Genomic DNA, 21,638 nt, shown 5'->3' on the forward strand with positions numbered 1-21,638 from the left:
AACTTCTGGAAGGCCAGCATGAATGGAATTATTTTCAAGATCCTGGTTTGTGGTGATTTTGCTCATTGTGATTATGGACTGAGGTACCCATTTAGTCCTACTAAGACCGGAGATAACACATTGTGAGAGAGATGAAAAATGATGTGTAACACTAACTGTGTGTGTTTTCCTCCAAGGGGCTTTTTTCGATTTCTGCTGCGTAAGAGAAGCTCAGGGGAGGTGAGAGTCAGGAAAATTTGAGGAGGATAAAGTACTGTGACCAGACAAAATAGGAGAGATGCAGAATTAATATTTCCCTTTCTGTGTTCTAGGAAGGCTTTTTTGGGAGAAGGCAGCCACTTTGGCTTAGGGATACGTATAGGCCTCTCAACGCCACAGGCAAGGAAAACATGGCACAAAAGCTACAGGAGAGGGAGCCTTCTGATGAGGATGAGATATTTCTCCATCCCAACAGGAGGCCCAAACTCGTCATCCAGAGCTCACTGAGGAGGATGAAACTTTACCCCAGGAGACCCCTGCTCAGCATCCACAGGCCCCTGAGGAGGTTGAATCTTTTTCACCCCAGGCAGAGGCCCAGACTCAGCATCCAGAGCCTGCTGAAGAGGTAGAACCACCTCCACTTCAGCAGGAGGCTCCATCTCAGCCTTCAGAGGCCCCTGAGGAACTAGAAACTCCAAGTTCTCAAGAGGCCCTCGCCCGGCCTTTGGAGACACTTAAGGAGCTTGTAGTTCGACCAGTAGCGCATCATGGGGTAAATGAAGCTCAGCAGTCAAACTTGTACAATTTCACTATTAAACCTATGGATCTGGCACTTACCGTAACTCCACAGGTCATTAAAGAGGTTGAACCCTCTCCAGTCCAGCAGGAGACCCCATCTCAGCCTCCAGAGAGCCCTGAGTAGGTTGAACCTCTGCCAATCCAGCAGCATGCCCCATCTCAGGCTCCAGAGCACCCTGAGAAGATTGAACCTTCTCTACTCCATCAAGAGGCCCCAATTTAGGCTCCAGGGTTTCCTACTGAGTATGTACTTCAAATTCCAGTGAGTGATGTGGTAGTATCTCTACCTGACATTCAGCGTCATGCTCATTCCAACTTGCCCAGTGTTACACTTCAACCTCTGGATTTGGAACTTACCATCACTCCAGAGCCCACTACAGAAGCTGAATTTCCTACAGCTCAGCAGGAGGCCCTGGCTCCATCTCTTGAGCATCCTGAGGGGACAGAATCTTCTCCAACCCAACAAGAGACCTCAGCTAAGCCTCCAGAGCCTCCTGGAGAGGTTGAGCCTTCAAGGGAGCAGGAGCAACCAGCTCAGCCTTCTGAGCCTCCTGGGGAAGTTGAACTTTCTCCAACGCAGCAGGAGCCCACAGGTCAGCCCCCAGGGCCTCTTGTGGAAGCTGAGCCTTCTCCATGCGAACAGGAACAACCAACTCAGCCTTCTGAGCCTACAGAGCCTCTGAGGAGGTGAAAACAGCAACCCAGCAGGAGACCCCAGCTCAGCTTTCAGAGTCTTTTGGAGAAGCTGAAACTTCTGCAACAAAAGAGAAAGCCACAGATCACTCTCCAGAGACCCCTATTAAGCAGAATCTTCTCCAACCCAGCAGGAGATAACCAGCTATTTCTCCAGCGGAGAGAGAACCTCTGCAACACTGCAGGAGCAACCAGCTCAGCCTCCAGAGCCTTCTTCAGTGGGTGTGGATCCTCCTCCAACTCAACAGGAACAGCCAGCTCAACCTCCAGAGCATCATGAAATGACAGGTTCACCTCTAGGTCACCCTCATGCTCAGCATTCAGACTTATCCAGTGTCACTGTCAAATCTACAGATGTGGAGATTACTGTAATAAAAGAACCCACTCCAGAGGTGGGACCTTCTCCAAATCAGCGCAAGCCTTCAGCTCAGCCTCAGTGCCCCTTACTAATGCAGAATTTTCTACAATGCAACATGAGGCCCACACACAGCCTTCACAGCCACGTGAGGAGGTTGAACCTTTGCCAGTTCAAGAGGAGGTTCCAACCCAATCTCCAGAAGCCGGTACACATAATAAACTTCAGTACAAGAGGAGACCCCAGATCAGTATCCAGAGCATCCTGGAGAAGAGGTTATACCTGCCACAAGCCAGCAGGAGACTCCAGATCAGCATCCACAGGCTCCTGAGTTTGTACCTTCCCCACCTCAGGAGGAAGCCACAGCTCAGCCTCCAGAGTCTCATGGTGAGGTGGAATCCTCTCCAACTCAGTCTCCAGAGCTCTCTAATGTGACTGTAGTTTTCTCTGCAGAGCATCCTGTGACAATAGTTTCTCCTCTACGTCAGGATGAAGCTCAGCTTCTGCAGTGGCCCGATGTCACTGTTAAACCTGTGGATATTGCACTTATCGTATCTCCAGCATTCACTAATGAGGTTGAAACTTCTCCACCCCAACAAGAAACCTTGGCTCAGTCTACAGTGTCCCCTGAGCAGTTGGAACATTTGTCAGTCCAGCAAGAGATTTCAGATCAGCATCCAACCCCCTCTGAAAATGATGAACCTTCTCCAATTCAGCAGGGAGCCCCAACTCAACCTGAAGAGCTTCCTGAGGAAACTGACCCTTCTCCAAGCCAGCAGGAGAGCTCAGCTCAGCATCCAAAGCCCACTGAGTGGGTTGGACCTTCTCCAGTCCAGCATCAGCACCCAACTCAGCCTCCAGGGGCCTCTACAGATGGTGCAGCTCAACCTTCAGTACATAATGAAGTGACATTCTCACCTCTAGGTCCAGGTGAAGTTGAACATCCAGTGTTGCCTAATATCACAGTTAAACCCGTGGATCTGGCGGTTGTCTTAACTCTAGAGCCCACTAATGAGGTTGAACATCCTCCAGTGCAGCAGGAGGACCCTACTCAGACTCCAGATCCCCCTGGAGGGATAGAGCTTTCTTTAATCCAGGAAGAGGCTCCAGCTCAGCCTACAGTTCCGTAAGGGGGCTCAGATATATCTCCTGAGGCCCCTAAGGATGGGTGGTACCTTCTCCCACACAGCAGCTGCTTCAGGCTCAGTCATCAGAGCTCCCTGCAAAGGTGGAACCATTTCCAGTCCCTCAAGGGACGCTTCCTCAGCTTCTACAGCTCCCTGAGAATATGGAATCTTCTCCAGTCCAGCAGGAGTTCCCAGACCTACCTCTGGAACCCCTTAAATAGACAGAACCTTCTCCAGCTGAGCAGGAGGACCCATCTCAGCCTCCAGCACCACCTAAGGAGGTTGTAGCACAAATTCCAGTGCATTATAAGATAACAGTTCCAACACTAGGAAAGGACCAAGCTCAGCATTTAAACTTGCCCAGGGTCAGGGTTAAACCTTTGGACCAGGGGCTCCCAGAACTCCAGAACCTACAACGGAGGCTGAACATTCTGCAGCCATGCAGCAGACTGCAGTTCCTCCAACATACCCCGAGGTGACATTTCCAAATGCAGAGCAAGTTCAGGCTCATCATCCAGCCTTGACTGAGGTCACTATTCAACCTTTGGACCTTAAACTGCCCATAAGGCCAGAACCCACTAAGGAGGATGAACCTTCTCCAACCATGCAGGATAACTTAACACAGCCTCCATAACCACCTAAGGAATTTTTTGTAGCTCAGCCTCCAGTATATCAGAACCCAATAGTTCCAACACCAGATCAGGATCACACTGAGCTTCCAACATCACCCAGTGTCACAGTTCAACCTTTAGACCAGGGGCTTACCACATCTCCAGAACCTACTATGGAGGTGAACATTCCACACCCCTGTAGGAGACTATAGATCCTCCAGCATACCCCGAGGTGACACTTCCAAATCCAGAGCAAGTTCAGGCTCAGCATCCAACCTTAACTGAGGTCACAGTTCAACCTTTGGACCTGGAACTTACATTAATTCTGGAATCCAGTATGGAGGTTGAACCTTCTCCAGCAATGCAACAGACGCAAGCTCAGCCTCCAGAGCTCATTAAGGAAGTCGTAGCTCAGTCTCCGTTGTATCCCGAGGTGCCAGTTCCAGCCCCAGATCAGGATCATGCTGAGCACCGAACATCACCCAGTATCACAGTTAAACCTTTGGACCTGGAGCTTACCAAAACTCCAGCACCTACTACGGAGTCTGAACATTCTACAGCCCGGCTGCAGACTACAGCTCCCCCTCCAAAACACCCTGAGATGACACTTGCATAGACAAACCTGACTCAAGTCACAATTCAACCTATGGATGTGGAACTTACCGTTAATGCAGGATGCAATATGGAGACTGTACCTTCTCCAATCATGCAGGAGACCACAACTCAGCCTCCAGAGGCACCTCAGGATGTAGTAATTCAATCTGCATTCCAGCAGGAGGTGACAGTTCCAACTTGTAGTAAGGATCAAGGTCAGTATTCAACATCATCCAGCGTCACAGTTCATCATGTGGACCTAGAGCAAACCACAATTCCAGAACCCACTATGGAGGCTGGACATTGTACATCCCTACAGCAGACTACAGCTTCCCCTCCAAAACACCCTGAGGTGACACTTGCACAACCAAACCTGACTCAAGTCACAGTTCTACCTGTGGGCCTGGGAGTTAACATATCTCAGCAACCAAGGGCATCTGAGACAGTTCTTTTTCCTTCGACTCAGTATTCAGTATCCACAGGCCTTCCTGGTGTAAAATATACCCCAGAAAAGAAGCAGCCGGAACAGAATGCCACCATAAACTTCAGCATATGTGAGCTCTGTACCTGCACAAATGAGACGCTGTCGTGTGTTGGTCTTAGCCCAAAGCAGAAGCTCCACAGAGTGCCTGAGCCAGAGCCTGACGCCTACAATGGCACCTTCACCATCAGGTAAGAATCGCCTCTCCTCATTTGTTCTCTGCATCCTGCCTGACATGGCAGCCTTTCTGCAGGTCTTCCTGGGTCCTCCTTCTCCCCAATCCACGTTGACTGACTTTCTGTTTCCACCTTTTGTTTGTCAATGATTCCTTATCTTCTCCTTCTTACCATTTTCCCCTCTCCTCCAGTCTTTTACTTTTAATTGCCCTTATTTTTTCCTTCTCCATTTTTTACCCCATTATTTAATTCCTTAACATCTACTCTTCTTCCATCTTTATTCCATCCTCTTTACATCAACATGTCCCTCTCCCAATCTCATTGGTGGTAATACAATAAAGTGGTTAAGGGTAGAGATTCCGGAGCCAGACTAACTGGGTTTGAACCCAGGTCTGTCATTTATTAGCTTTATGACTCAATTTCCTCATCTGTAAAATGGGGATTATGGTAGTCATCATCTCATAGGATGACTCCTGTGACTCCTCAATCTCCCAATGACTCCAATCTCATTGGGAGATTTAGATGAGTTAATATAGGTAAAGCTCTTCTATCAATGCATAGCATATATTTTAGTGTTAGCTATTATTATTATTCCATTCCTCAGTTATATCTAGAACTCATCTTTGTCCCCTGGCTTTCCATATGTAGCACCCATTTTGTGCCCAACCCAGGGCTAAATACTCTGGGAGCCACTGAAGTATATGGCATTGTCTCCAGATCATGACATTGACAAGTGGGAAGAAAGAGGATATGCCTTAAAAGGGAGGTAATATATAATTAAGTATTAAGAGAAGTACAGATAGGTGGTGTAATTCACCAGAACCTGTAATCACAGGGGTGTGGAGGTCACAGAAGGCTGCATGGATAAGCTCAATGTTTAGCTGGGACTTAAAGATTAGCTGTGATTTGTCAGAAAAATAAGAGGCAGTACAGTCTAGGCAAAAGTGTGACTGCAAGGATGATCAGAATTTTATAGATTAGTCTGGCTGAAAAGAATTGGGTTAGGCAACAATGAAAGGTAGGATTATAAAATACCTTGGCTATCGGCAATGCAGGTTTGAAAGTTCCGCTGTAAGATATGGGGAGCCACTGCAAGTTTTCAAGCAAGAGAGACAAATGATTAATATAAGAGGCTTATTTTAGATTTCATATGTAGAGGGATCTAGAGAGGAAAGCTTGATTCAGGGAGACCAAATAGAATGCTTTAGCAAAATCTAGGAGTAAAGTGAGAAGGAGCCGAATTAGAGTGGTTGTGATGGAAGTAGAAAGAAAAACCTGAGAGTACTACAGAGGAAAAACTGATAAGATGTAGTAATTGACTAGAGTTGGGGGATTGTAGTACAGGAAAGAGAAAAGTCACATTTGTTGATGGGCAGAATGATGGTGGTATAACAGGTGGAAATACAGCATTTGGGAAGCAGAGTCAGTTTGAGGGAGATGAGTTCAGTCTTAGGCATCTTTTATTGGTGAGTATAAAGCAAGCAGAAGGCTCTGTTTGAGTGAAAATGTCCCTCAGGCAGATGGGCAGACAGGTATCCGTTTTGACTTCTTTCTGACTCCCGGGAAAAATGTGCATATAAACTGAATAGTTACATTGTTGCTGAGGGAAGAGGACAAAGCTAAAGCGAAAGATTCGAAGTCATCCACTGAGTTGGTGGTTGAAACTGAACCTCAGGCATTTAACAGCTTGTCTTAAACATGTCTAATAAATGGATACATTCTCACTGTTTAAAAAAAGAAATGTCACAGAAGTATATAGGATAAAATGTGAAAATTGCACCCCACCTTCCCTACCACCAATAAGGTAACTCCTGTTACTGTTTTGATGTGTGTCCTTCCTTCTGATCTCTTTCCTTTGTATTTTGTTCCCCTAATGAGGTAATAACTTTATTCCTTGCTCAGTGACTTGTGCTTTTCCCTATACAATATGTTGAAGAGATATTTTTGTATTACTCCCTATAATTTCTAATTGCCTGTATCCTTCTAACACATGGAGAGATTCTGAGGGGACTGAGCCAAAGCCTTGATGTTTCCTGGCATAGGATTTCTTTATATTTATTTGCTGATATTGATAAATGTTTGCCATTTTTCTCATTGATTTGTAGGAGTCATTTTAGACACATAAGTGATTTTGGAAAAAATGTAATTGGCGTGTATCCAAGAAATTGGACAGATAGGAAGTTCAGGTTCTGAGGAGATGCCTCATTGTTTGTGCCAGTGGCCTCACAGTATGTTTTTATTAATTGTGCACACTGAGAAGCTGATAAGCTGTGGGAACTGGAAAGCTGGTCTTTTCTGCATTTGAATATTTCCCACTCGGTGGCCACTATTCTTTTCCTTATTCTCTACATTCTCTTCCTACCTATAAAAGGATATGAACTGTGTCTCTTCACAGAAATTTCCAAGGAAACTCTGTTTCTTACATTGATGAAAGTATAAGGAAGGCATACTGCTGGGCTTAGAAGCTGTGAGTATACTCTCCCCAAATATGAATACAGAAAGCTAACTGCATTGTAAGATCCTTCTTGGTCCAGAATTTTGAGGTCAATACCTGTGAGAAAAGGTATTTCCCCTTCCATAACCCAAAGCAACCTAATGATTGAAATTCTGTGTTTATTTTAAAAATTAAATTTGGCAGGACCTCTTTAAAATCAGTAAGAGACAATTTAAACTTATTTTCCATTATACAAGTAATACATGATTATATTCTCAATATATAACAATGAAATAACAGATATAGTGAAAACCCTCCTTGTGCCCTAATCCCCCACCCACTACTTTGAGTTTTGTATTAATCCTTCCAGACTCTTTTCCATACGTTTGAGTACATACATATTTACAGGTAGCAAAATAGGTTTGTGTGTTTTTCTTATCTTTTTTATACATAAGTAACATCCTGCAACTTGATTCCTTCATTTCATGATATGTCTTAGATTTCTTTCCTTACCAGTACATAGAGCTTTACCCTGTTCATTTAAACTCTTGCATAATATTCCATAGTATGAATGTATCACAGTTTAATAATGCCCCTATTGAAGGATGTTGAGATTATGTCCAGTTTTCTTGTTACTTGTATTGCTGCAATGAATATCCTTGTACATGTATTTTTGTGAGCCTGGTCATTTATTTCTATAGAATAGTTATCTAGAAATGGGATTGTTGGGGTGAAGACTATTTAGATATAAAATTTTAATTGCCCTCAAAAAGTTGTGCCAACTTATACTCCAGTCATCATGCTGTGATGACATTCATTTCCCCACACCCTTCCACCACCACTGGATATTCTCCCTTTTTTTTTTTTTTCTGCTAATCTGACGGGTGAATAAAAGGAGGCCCATCTGAATTTGAATTTTTCTTATTACTTGTGAACTTAAATATCTTTATATGTTTACTGAACATTTGTATTTTATCTCTGAATTGTCTGTCCTTTGCCCGTTTTTCTGTTACTAATTTTTTTTATGGATTTGTAGAAAATGTCAGTTTAGATACATAAGTGATTTTGGAAAAAAAACATTCAAAGTAATTTTTCATAACAGTCTGTGGTCATATCTGTAGCTCAACTTGAATAGACAAGTCATAAATGACTTCTGAATTAATAATAAAAGACATAACAGTCAATCTAAAAACAGGTATTATGACCACCCTTAAAGAGATGCCTCCTTAGTCTGATATCTTATTGGTAAGGAAAAACATGCTAGAACCAGGCAATTATTTTTAATTTACAGATTTCCTAAATATTATATGTAGTTTATATTTCCTGTGATAGTATCTAACTTGGAGATTTTATTTCCTAAACTTGTAAGAAAAATGAAAATCATTTGGCACAAGAAATAGATAACAATTTCCTCTGGGAGTGGAGGGGAGTGGTAGACTGAGGGACAGAGGTAAGAGAAAAAGTTTGAATTGTGTGCTACATATTTTTGGAATTTTGAGATGTGAATATATATTACATATTTTTAAAAAATAAATTGAAATTAAAAAATTAATTTTTAAAAAACATGTGTTTGGGAGGCGATACACTATAACATGAGTCTGGTAAGGTTTGAAGATTTCTAAGTCAGCTTGAAGTTTATACCTTATAAGCAGAGGTTCCTAACTTGAGGTCAGTGGTTCCCCAAAGCAGAATTCCTTAACCTCCCTCCTGCTCCCCAGTGTATACCTCTTTGGCAAGCTGCAGAAGCTTATGTTCTTGGGATAATGTTTTAAAATGTATAATAAGCCCAACTATGTAGAAAAACAAAGGAAACCAGCTATATTGAAATAGTTTTCAGAATATTTTTAAAATTAGTGAAATAGTAATAAAAATGCTTCTCTTAACACATTAAGAAACAAGATACAGTGGTAGGTCTAATAAATATTATAATTCCAGGGTAGTGATGAGAATAAATGATATTTCGAGGTATCTGCAACATATACGTGATATGAAATGACCTGTGATTTCTATTGGGCCCAAATTAACTATACTGCTGATCTACTGTGGTTTGTTGCCTACATTCATAATGGAAGGAAGTGCTGATTTTAGTTAGAGATTTGTGAAAACTGAGGTGTAATTTTATTTCCCATTCAAGTTTGGCACTCTGGATTCAGTCCTCTCTATTCACAGACCTCTGCCCTAAAAGGATGATCCACAAGTCGAAATTGCATGCACACTTTTGTGTGTGTTCAAGAAAGTGCAGTTTTTTAGGGAAAAGAACCATTGCTTTTATGAAATTCTCAAAGGATTCTTGTCTCAGAAGATTGAGTCACAAATGTAGGGGAGAAGAAAGACATTTCTTTTCCTGTACTTATCCTCATGAGTGATGATAAATGGATAATTTGTTTTAAATAAAAGTATCTGATAGTTGATAACTTGTCACTTTCTGAATTCATTCAAAAAATATTTTTGAGTATCTACTATATGCCAGGAACTCTTTTACATGCTAGGGTTACAGGCCCAAGAATGAAACAGACCAAGTTTCCCAATTCTCCGGGGGTTTACAAATATATAGAAATAAGTATATAAGTATAATAAATAGATAGATATAATTTCAAGCATTGCTAAGTACTTTGTGGAGAAAGAAAGCAGGGGAAGGAGAGTAGATCAGTTCCAGAAAGGCGTATTGTTTGCATTTTATATATATATATATATAGTTAATCAAACAAAGAAACCCTGAGACCTCTCAATTTCCTAGAAGTTACAGAGGTGGAAAGAAGGATAATTGTCAGTAATACAGAATCAAGAATGAATGTGAAATTCAGAAGCTTGCCTTAGACTAGAACCCTGGTCAAAAGTTAGACGTGGATCTTTCTTAAATGTTACTTCATTCCTGGTTTTGATATTTTCATGGTGTGAGAAAGTTTTAGATCTGGCTTTAACTCTGATTCCCCATAGTTTAAAAAATTTTTTCTTCAGTCAAAATGAATATTTGGAATTTTACAGATTAATGTATTTTGTTTCAGTTATTCAGTTATTGCTTATTTGAAGCTCCTTTTTGGGTAAATTTTTGGTGACTAACTCATTCTCAGTCTAAACTTTACTTCTAGGCTGAACTTACCGTTGTTATTTTAAAAATTTCTACTATCCTGTCATCCAAACAACTTCAGAGAAAGAAACCCCATTAATTTGAAATACATACTGTTTGGTTACACCCTGTCCTACCATGATATTCAAACTGTAACCAGTCTGATATGGGCATCAGCCAGTCAGAGAAGACAGTGCCATAAAGAGTTGAGGATCATCTCTTTGCTGTACTTACTGAATCCTTGTCAACGTTCAAAGTTATAGTTAGTATATATGAGTTCCACTTTTCTGTAGCGTTTTTTCATATACCATCATTTCCTGTGACGTTTGTATATCATGTATGGTATATACATACAGTGTTGTTATGCGATATGGGGAGGTAGAGTTTTTTCCTACCTTTGAAGGTATGGAAAGGGTTATCATAAATGTCGTTGGACATATTGATTTGTTTATTTTTTGGATCATTTGCATGGAAATATGCAACCACTATTTAGAGGTGAGAAAACAATCAATATTAGCACCATCTGTTGACCATTCCCCCTAACATGTATTCTGACAATCACTGTGATTCCTTCTAAAATGGTGAATTTAAAATTGAGGTCTGGGTCTTTGAAGCATGCTCAGGGCTCCAAGAGTTCTTTGTGGGAATTGAAGTCGTTTGTATTTTTGTTTTAGTGATCTTATACAAATGTGTGTGACTACATTCTGTATAATATGAACCACCTTAATAACTGAGTTGCAGAGTTTCCAGGTAGTAATATTTTAATTCTCATAAGCTATGAGTAAAGAATTAATTTATGAGCTGGAATTAAGCTACGAGATGGAATTAATATAAATATGTGACCAAGAGACACTGTGAGTGAAAAGCAGAACGTTTTAAATGCAGAACTCAGTGGAAATAGATTCACAAGGCAACATAGCCTGTGCTCAGATCCCCAAGGCTCCTGAAGGATGTACCACTGTTAATATTACCTGCAAGGAAGGGAATTCTTCCAGGCAAGAGAAACCTACCTTTGACATCTTACATACTTTCTTCTGTACTGGCTCTCTCTACCACTCCCTCACTCCACTCTTGGGATACTGGCTATGTTCCTTCCTGCTTATCAGATATAAGAAACAGGTGCAAAACGCCACGCCTTCCTCCCCACAGCATGTTACTAGACTTTATTGTGAAACCAGCAGAAGCAAAGGGCTTAACATTCTTCGGGCAGACCCAGGGGTCAGGCTTGACTGTGAATCGTTTCTGCTCCCTTCATTCTGCATTCTGGAGAAGTCATTGGCTGGATCTCTCAGTTTCCTAATTTATTCTTTAACTGTCATTTCTGCTGCTCATATACTGAGTTTTTTTAATTATTGCTAACACTTTTCATTCGTATATTCTTAAGTTGATTAATGGACGAACTATCTGCTTACATCTGTCTGAGGGTAATAATTGTGCTATCCTAAGATCCTCTTGTGCTTTGTTAACTCTGATTCGTTGGCTATAAGCTCTTATGTTTGTTTTTGTTTTCTGTCCTTAATGGAGTTGGCTTTCTCACATTGTTTGGTCATTCCTGAGTGTAATTCATCTTTGTAGTTGAGATTCTACTGTGTTTCTTTCCTAGCTTTAGGGGAGAAGTGAAATGAGCTGTTGGGGCTTATTACACCCAGTGGGTTCCCCCGAGAATAAGGCAGAGGTGGAAGGTGTCTTCTGGTGGCTAGTCAGGGAGTGTATACCTTTCTTTCAGGGTTCTGGGACCTTGCCCACTTTCTAACACCAATTGCTCTGCCTAGAAGAAAACACCTTTTGCTGCCTTGATCAAGGAGGGAAGATGTGGGGTTGATGTGTGCTGTAGGCTGCTCCTACCGCACTATTCCAACTGATCAGCTCCGGGACGTTTCTGGCAGGGGAGCTGCTCCCACACATTGAGCTAAGCTTGTGATTTCTAAGTTGTATCTTTTCTATAATTCTTAAGGATTTTGGTGGAAGTTGAAGGGGTGGAGACTTGACATGCTTCAATCTGCCAACTTGAAATAGCACAACTTCTTAGGAAACAATTTTGTATCCCTATTACATCCTAGACAAACTCAGGCAAATATGTATCAGGATACAAATACAAGAAGTTTCAAAGCAGTATTGTCTTTAATAAATAAAAACTAGAAAAGTCTCAGTATACACCAACAGTTGAATGAGTAAAGTATGGTATAATCATACTTAGAAGTCATACACTTCATCAGAAACATAATGCAAGCCACATAAGTAATCTTAAGTTTTCTGGTAGCCACTGAAAAATAAAAGTAAAATGAAACAGATGAAATATATGTTAATATCTTTTACTTAACCCTTATATCCAAAATATTATCATTTTAACATGTAACCATTATATACATTATTAATAAGATATTCTACTTTTTTTTCATACTAAGTATTTAAAAATATCCAAGGTATTATCATATCTACATGTAATCAATATAAAAACTAATGAGAGGATCTACATTTTTTTCCCATACTAACTCTTTGAAATCACACTTTGGTTGCTAAATTTTATTACAAATACTTGTTTGGTATTTAGATTTCATAAAATTTACAGTCAAAAATGTATCACATATGAAAATTTTGCTAACATAAACATTTTCCAATAATTACACTGAGTATCAGTTTTAATTTTAATGTTAAAATAATTGAAATTAATTAAATTAAAAATTCAACTCCTTAGTCACATGAGCCACTTTCAAATACTCAGAATCCTCATGTAGTTGGACATGCAACACTACATATTACAGGCAAAAATAAAATAATTTTACAAAATAATGTTGAATGAAAAGAGCCGTGTGGAAAATAATACATATAATATGATTCCACTTATATGAAGTTCAAGAAGAAGCAAGACTAAACTGTGTTGTTTATGGCTGATAGCGAAAAGGCAAAACCACATTTAAAAAGCAAGGAAATTATTACTAAAGTCAGGATAGTTGTTCCCTCTAGGAAGTCAGAGAGAGCGTTGTGATTGGAAAAGGGCACACGGGGGGCTTCTGGGATGCTGGCAGGATTCTTTCTTGACATGAATGGTGTTACTTGGGCATATGTTTTGTAATTATTAAATAGTTGAACAGTTGTTTAACTGAATTATTGAACAGTTATCTATATTTTATGCACATTTTAGTTTTCAAAAAGTTTGTAATGGGGGAAAAAATCAGATGGCTTCATTTGCCCTGATACAGTTTTGTGTGGGACTTCCCAGTAAGGTTTGGGGAAAGAGAGGAGGGAGGAGAAGCGCTGCAACGTTGGTGCAACCAAGAGCAGGGTTCTAACTGAGACTTCCTGATCTAGAGAGTAGGTATTAACTATATGATTTGGTGGGAAGAGTGGGTGGTGTGTGTGTGTGTGTGTGTTTGTGTGTGTGTGCACGCGCGCGTAAGCACATGCGTGATGGAGAGAGATGGACACAAAGGAGGACGTGAAAAGAAGGTTTAAATGGAAACAGAGCAGAAATCACCATCCCTAAATTAAATAAGAATTATGTTGTTTAGGTGGCACCATTACCCAGCTTTCCTCCACATATAGGAGTTAGTCCTATGTAGTATATAGTTGTAGTTATTTTGCATTTTGATCCAGAAATAACCTTTTCATTTTTCAGAATTCTCAGTGAAAATTATTTGACTGAATTACATAAGAACTCATTTGAAGGCTTGCTATCCCTCTAATATTTGTAAGTTAATCATATTTATTTATGAGTTCTTATCTATAAAGTAGATTATCTATACAGTAATTAAGGGGTTCAAGTGAGATAATGTCTTCAATTTCTTCTAGCAATTAAATTCTACAATTCTTTAAGTCTGTGTAGGGCCCCAGCCCATCACTAGCACTAAATATCTCCTATTCATTTTTAATTTTTTAGCTATATACACAAGGTATAGATAGAAAAATACCCTTTAGTTGTAGAGGAGAAGTGGTAATGAGGTCTCAGCAATTATAGACTCCCATATGAAACTTGTTATATAAGTGTTCATACAGTCTCCATCTGTATTTACATTTTGTTTATGACCTATGGATGAAATCTGGCCCACAGTCCGTTTTTATACAGCCCATAAGTTAAAAGTGATTTTTAAAGGGCTGTAAATGAGAAAAAAGAAAAATATGTGACGGAGACTGTATGTGGCCTTCAAAGCCTAAAATATTTACTTATCTGGCCTTTACAGAAAAGGATTGAAAAAGTTGGTTTAGTGAAATGAGAGGAATTAAAGTTAACCTCAAATTGTCACCTGCAGGATAAGAAAATATAGAACACTTACATTAACATGAATGCCATTAACTCATAGCTTTGTTAATTTAATCTAAATTAAATTAACATTTAAGTATTAAATATTTAAGCAGATGAATTATGTAAACAGTATTTTAAAGGAACTTCCCTGGTGGCCTACTGGTTAAGACTTTGCCTTACAATGCAGGGGGTGCGGGTTCGATCCCTGGTCAGGCAGCTAAGATCTCACATGCCTCATGGCCAAAACAAAACATGAAAAAAAAGAAGCAATATTGTAACAAATTCAATAAAGACTTTAAAAATGGTCCACATCAAAAAAAATATATTAAAAAAAAATCAGTATGGTCAGGAACACATTAAGTTATCACAAGAACAAACTGTTGTTAAGGATTTCAATGCATGAACTGTGATACTGATATTAAGAATGTTTAAGATGATGGTTAAGTGGTATATTTAGAAATGTTCACACTAAATAAGCATATCAGAAATGCCCCTAACAAAAAATCTCTCCAGCCTTTTGTTTTCTCATTTTGTTTGTTTGCTTGTTTGTTTTGTTTTTAGGGCCATGCCACACGACTTGCGGGATCTTAGTTCCCTGACCAGGGATTGAACCCAGGTCCCCAGCAGTGGAAGGGCCGAGTCCTAACCCCTGGTTCGCCAGGGAATTCCCTCTCCAGCTTCTTTATCAAAGAGGAAATGCTTGCCTAGTATTTCTTTTTATTTAGGGATAAGGAGATAACTCTGTTTTTTGCTATAAAAGCTCAGTTTTTGTCCTTTGTCATGGCATCCAAAGCTGTGTATGTCATTATTCCTTATTAGGCCAATTAATGATCCTCTTTAGCAAATAGATTCTTCTTGCAAATATAAAAGGCTTAAGGGAAGTGGGTATAAAGAGCCTCACATGACCCTCAAAATAGTTCTTTTAATTATCAAACCTTCCAAGCCTTAAGCAATCACCTTTATATTAGTCTCTTCTCTGCCATCTGGGCTCCAAACCTTACAAACACAGTTTGCAGAAAAACAAATAAGATAACTGCTCAGTGGACTAGGCCCTTCATTACTTCTACTATGAAATACTTTATAATCTGATGATTTTATGTTAGCATAGGTATTCTCATTCTTTAAAAAAAATGCCAATCAATAAAAAAGCGAAAAAAGAATATGCTAATACGCACTATGCCTAGTGTTGTAAACATGAAGATGGGTAAGACAGGATTCCTTTCAGCAACTCATGATCTCATAGGTAAAATAAACATATAATAAGCTCAAACCATAATGACAAAGTGCTGTGGAGGCACCATGAAGTAATAAATCTACATTTCTTTCAAAACAGTCATTTCCTCCTTCTATTCAGTCCCCAGCTATTTGTTGATTTTATAAATATTTGAGTTTGCTTTATGTCCACGCGTTGGCTTTAAACATGATAGACGCTGCACACTAGCAGGATCTAGTCCATACTTTGAAGGAGGAAATGCTCAGAGGAAATGGGTTGCAAAAATAGCTATATTTAAAGAAAGAAATGAATATGGGGAAGGAGAGCTATAAGTTGGTATTGGAGCACAAAAGAGGGGAAAAAAGACTTCAAATTGGATCAGGGAATATATTACTAGAGCAATGCTGTTTAAATGGGAGCACGAAGGGCCATAGGGTATCAATGACAGACATCTTAGGAAGAATAAGGTTGCAAAAGGAAAGTAGGAGAAAGGCAAAACACAGGAAAAATACTCTGAGTACCTTTAGAGTACAGGTGGGAAGATTAGGGGATTAGAGCCAGATCATCTAGGGCTTTGGAGGCCAAGCCAAGGATAACATGCCAAGCTAGCATGTTACCACAGCAGTGCTTTAGGACAAGCATTAGCCTGCAACAGAACCAACCACTTGGAGGGTTTGTGAAAACGCAAGTTCCAGCCCCATAGTTACTGATTCAAGAGGTCCAGAGTAGGCTGAATATTTGTATATTCAATAAGCTCACAAATGATGCTGGTATTTGAGAACTGCTTCCAAAGAGTTAATCTGGTGATTGCGTGGAGGATGGCTTAGAAAGGGGGAGGGTAGAGATGGAAACACCAGTCAGAAGACAGTTATACCCATCCAGGTGAAATGAGAGACTAAGCTGGAATCAATGGAAATATGGTAGTCAGCTATCGTCAAGAGTAGGTATTTTCGAATAAAAGTCAATATGATAGAAAGTGTAATCCTGAAATAACATTACATATTAATGATAGGAGTAACTTCCTTTCCAGTTGTGTGAATGGTTATCTTTTATTTCTTCTGGTAATGAATTGGCCTAGAAAAACAGAACTATACTGGGGAGTGTGTAAATATAAGAATATTCCTTTTAATATTAGAAATTATAATGATATATAGAGATAAAAACTTTGAGCTCATAATCTAGAATTTGATGAGACCACAAAAGGTGGAATCTAATCACTGCTTCTGCCCTCAGGAAAGGTTACCTCCAAAATCTATCAAGATCTATAGTTGTATATTTAATTTATGAAGATCCTGAAGGTGAGACTCTTAAGAGAGGTGAAGGCAGGGTTAGGGGCTCTGGAAGGTTCAAATAGTAATTCCTAAGGTTTGGAGTTTAGACCAAAGCTTCTTATTTATTATTATCATTCTAACTTCTACTAGTTATCCCTACTAATTAGATATCTAAAAGCTAATTGACACAATATTTTCCTTTTACTTTTCCTAGAGATTTATCCTGAAATAAAATACCGTCTATCGAAAGACGTACATTTGAACCACTACCTTTTTTGCAGTTTATGTAAGTTACAAACATAATTCATTATGTTTGCAAATTTTATAAAGCTTAATTTTTTTTAATTAATTTGTTACTCATTTTGAAATATGAAAATTACTACTAAAATTTTGTAGCAAATCCTTTTTGTCTCTAGCAAAGATTAGTGTGAGAATTATTACAGAGTCAGAGTGAATCATTATAGAGCAGTGGTTCTCACCCAGGGTGATTTTGCACGCAGGTGACATTTGGTAGTGTCTGGAGATATTTTTCCTTGTCAGAACTGTATATGCTACTGGCATCTAGTGGACAGAGGCCAGAGATGCTACAAAACATCCAACACTGTACAGGAGAGCCTCCCACAGCAAAGAATTATCCAGCCCAAAATGTCAATAGTGCTGCCTTTCTAGAGAAATAAAGATCACTTAACACAAGTATTTAATAAGCATTTACTATTTTGTATCTAATGCACCACATATATAATCATGAAAGTATAAATCTTAATATCTTCCACAGTGAGATTTCTTTAGTGTATGGAGGGAGTAGTGATGTTATGTTTCATCATATACAAATTAGAATTATTGCCAAAGGATAAATGTTCTGAAAGAATATGTATTTTTCTTCTTCTTTTGCTTGTGTTTTTTTTGTAGAAATCTTGGTTGCAATTTACTCACAGAACTGAACTTTGGAACGTTTCAGGCCCAGCATGGAATGCAGTTTTTACACAAATAGTAAGTGAAACTGAAGATGAATAAATGTAAAAAACTGTGTGTAAAAACATCATGCAGTTATTGGTTAGCTGGGTGTAAACCCAGTATGAACTCTGGAAAGTATGTCTTGCGAGCCATTTTTTTTTTTTTTTCAAATGAGGAAACTAAGGAACAAAGAGGCCATGAGACTTGTTTAACTCATATATATGAAACACCCTGCTTTCCATAGTACTGATCTTTGGCACGGGCAATAAAAGGCACCAAGCAAAAGCACTCAAATTAGCATTGTCATGGAATCCCACTGATGCCTCTCCAATATGCAAATGGTTCATGAAGTTCCACTTTTGAATTTAACTTTGATTCCTGCTCATGTGCAAAGTTCCTAACTGCATAAAATATATGCAACACAGAGCTGCAAAAAATAAGTTTAGCACCGAATTCTTCAGGGAGCAAAAGGTGTGGGTGCTTCCCCAACCATTATTAGCTCTTTTAAATGGTAAAGCAGAAAGAATTCCTGAACACACACCACAGGGCTCTCCCCAGCCACCCAGAAAATTATTTTTCAAAAAGCATATATCTCTGGGGCTTCCCTGGTGACGCAGTTAGTTGAGAAGTCCGCCTGCCGATGCAGGGGACACGGGTTCGTGCCCCAGTCTGGGAAGATTCCACATGCTGCGGAGCGGCTGGGCACGTGAGCCATGGCCGCTGAGCCTGCATGTCTGGAGCCTGTGCTCTGCAACGGGAGAGGCCACAACAGTGAGAGGCCTGCGTACAGCAAAAAAAAAAAAAAAGAAAACAAACATATATGTCTGAAATGAATTATCTGTGGCCAATAGGAACCTTTGAGGTATGGGAAAAGACGTTGTTTGTGTTCAGCTGTAGTGTGAAAAATATAAAGAAAATACATTGCTGTAGCCTAATTCAATATACTTTCTTTGCTGACTACTCTTCAATAAGAAGTCTGGGTTTTACGCCCCTTCAGCTCAAAAATTCTGTGATTTCTCATGACACAAGGAAATGATGTACGTTCAATGGCCCGAAGGTGATTTCAGACTCAAGGTAAAAAGAGCTCTTCTACACCTGGCTTTGGAAAAGACTCTTACGTGTCTTCTGGGTCAGAAATCCAGTTTCACACAGTTCACACATTTTGGGTTAATGAAGGTTTTGAGGCTGTGTCTGGAACTGGATTAGCAATTCCTGCATATGCCTATCTTTAGCGGCCTCCTTCCTTTCCCTTTTTAGTTTGCTGATGCCTGCCTTGGGGAGAGAGCACCAAGGGTCAGTTTTTCTTTTGCCAGCACACAGGAGAGCGGGCTGATGAGGTCCCTTCACCAGGAGGTTTTAGTAGTGTCAATACAAGGTCTTAAACTCACCACCTTTCCTAAACATCCTATAACACCAAGAGTTCCTTATAAGAATCAGAGTTTCACTGTAGTTATGTAGACAACACAGGACAATACATTGTGGAAATAAATAAATAAATTGCAATTTAAAAATTAATGAATTCATTCAAAAACATTCACTTAGTGCCATGCCCACTGTGTGTCAGCACTGTATTAAGTGCTGGGGATACAAAGACGCATAGGGCAGGGACTTTGTCCCCAAGAAGCTTTCATACTGGAAGGAGAAAGATGAATGTTGATGGGAAAACATATATGAGAGCCATTCTAGCATCTATGCAGCAGGGTAACAAGGTGAGGGAGGGGGGTGATGAAGTAGAAAATGGGTGGTAGTTTAGAAAAGATTTGTAATGGAAGAGGCACCAACTCATTCCTTTTGAATTTGTGTTCCTCTTAAATGACAGAAAAAGTTAGTGAAAGAATCAGAACTATCTGGTGTTGGAAATAAATTAGTACTGTACTCCTAAAACTCGTTCAAAGTTACTTTCACAAGATTGTCACAGTATAGTATGTCTTTGTTTTGGGCTAAGTCTTTCTAATAGACAAAGCTAATTTGCTTCAGGAAACATTTGCCATGGTGAGACATAAGCTTTATTGCATCTCTTTCCAAAGGCAAGCCACCAAGGGAAGACACCACTCTTGAGTTAAGTCATTTTACTACCTATAATGACATATTACTGGGGTGTTTATAATTTGCCTGCATTAAATAAGTTTGGAAAAGGGCCCCAGCTTAGGTGGATTTATCATGAATTCAATGAAGCTTAGGGTTCAGGGCTCCTCACTTGCATAGGTCCCTTCCAAGGTCTTGAGAAGGGTCCTAGCAATTTTTGTATTCATAACTTTGCATGTTTTTATTAGATAGGATTTCCCAAAGTAGATGAGCTTCAGGCCCCACAAAACCTTGAGTCATCACCGGGTTTCAGGTAATTATAAGTCAGCAGGTTTCTTGAATGAAGCCTCTATGTTATTGACAAATATCAGGTGAAGTAGTTAGCAGTGTGGTAGTCTATTTTAAATCTGAAACCTACTTCAAAAATGAACCAAGAGCTTATTAATTAATAAAGTACCACTTTTTGAATGTTGGTAGTAATCATATCTCTTTCAGATAAAATCAGGAGTGAAATATATTATGGAAAACCAGCAGTGGTTGATAATCCTAAATGTTAAGTATACTTTTTTCTGTGACTTTAAAGTGTTTCTCCTTCATTCACTCATGCAGGTCCAGACTGATGGCTTATTTTTAAAATTCTTTTAGTCACTTCTTTGGTTCTAACAATACAAGCTCCTAGATTTTAGAAACTGAAGGACTCTACAATGTACAAAGGCTATAACTTAACGAGACAGAGAATATTCACATGTTGCCTTGTCTGTGGTACATCAATATTGTACCAAGAACATAAGGACTAAGAGAGAATAAGAGGAAAATCAAAGCCTTATCCATCTTGAATTATTACCCTATTGTTGAGAATATCAATGAGGGAGGTGTGGCCACACTATGAAGGCAAATTGAGCTGTCATCACAGAGCAACCCTAATGCTCCCCCAGTCAACTATCATTGGTTTCCTTTAGATAGCTATGTACACACAAAGCTGACACACTTCAGGGTGCTGTCATCACTTTTTGCTATGTACTAGAATCCTGGCAGCTTCTCAGATTTAGAAAGGCATAAACGCTAAAAACAAAAAAAAAAACTTGGGTCTGCCCTTTGGGGTGATTCAGGTGGCTGTTTTATTTGTAATAGTTCAAAATGTTGAGATTGTCACAACTAGCAACTAGTATACTTCTCCCAACTGCATCTTATTCTTCCCACCTGTAGTATTTTCTCCCATTGTATATGTTTTTTCACTTTCTTGATAGTGTCCTTTGAAGCACAAACTTTTTAAATTTTATAAAATCCCATTCATGTATTTTTCCTTTGGTTCTTTGTGCTTCTGGTATAATATCTAAGAAACTGTTGTCTAAAGCAAGGTCATAAAGATTTACTCCTGTGTTTTCTTCTAAGAGTTTTATAGCTTTAGCTCTTACCTTTGGATATTTGATCCATTTGGAGTTAATTTTCATATATGGTGTGAAGTGTAGGAGTCCAGCTTCATTATTTTGTGTGTGGATGTCCCAGTTGTCCCAGGATCATTTGAAAAGACTGTTCTTTCCACATGGAATTGTTTTGGCATGCTTGTTGAAAATCAATAGACCAGATATATGAGGGTTTATTTCTATAATGTCTATTCTG

Source organism: Tursiops truncatus, chromosome 4 (assembly GCF_011762595.2).
Source record: "Tursiops truncatus isolate mTurTru1 chromosome 4, mTurTru1.mat.Y, whole genome shotgun sequence".
In the NCBI taxonomy this organism is placed as follows: Eukaryota; Metazoa; Chordata; class Mammalia; order Artiodactyla; family Delphinidae; genus Tursiops; species Tursiops truncatus.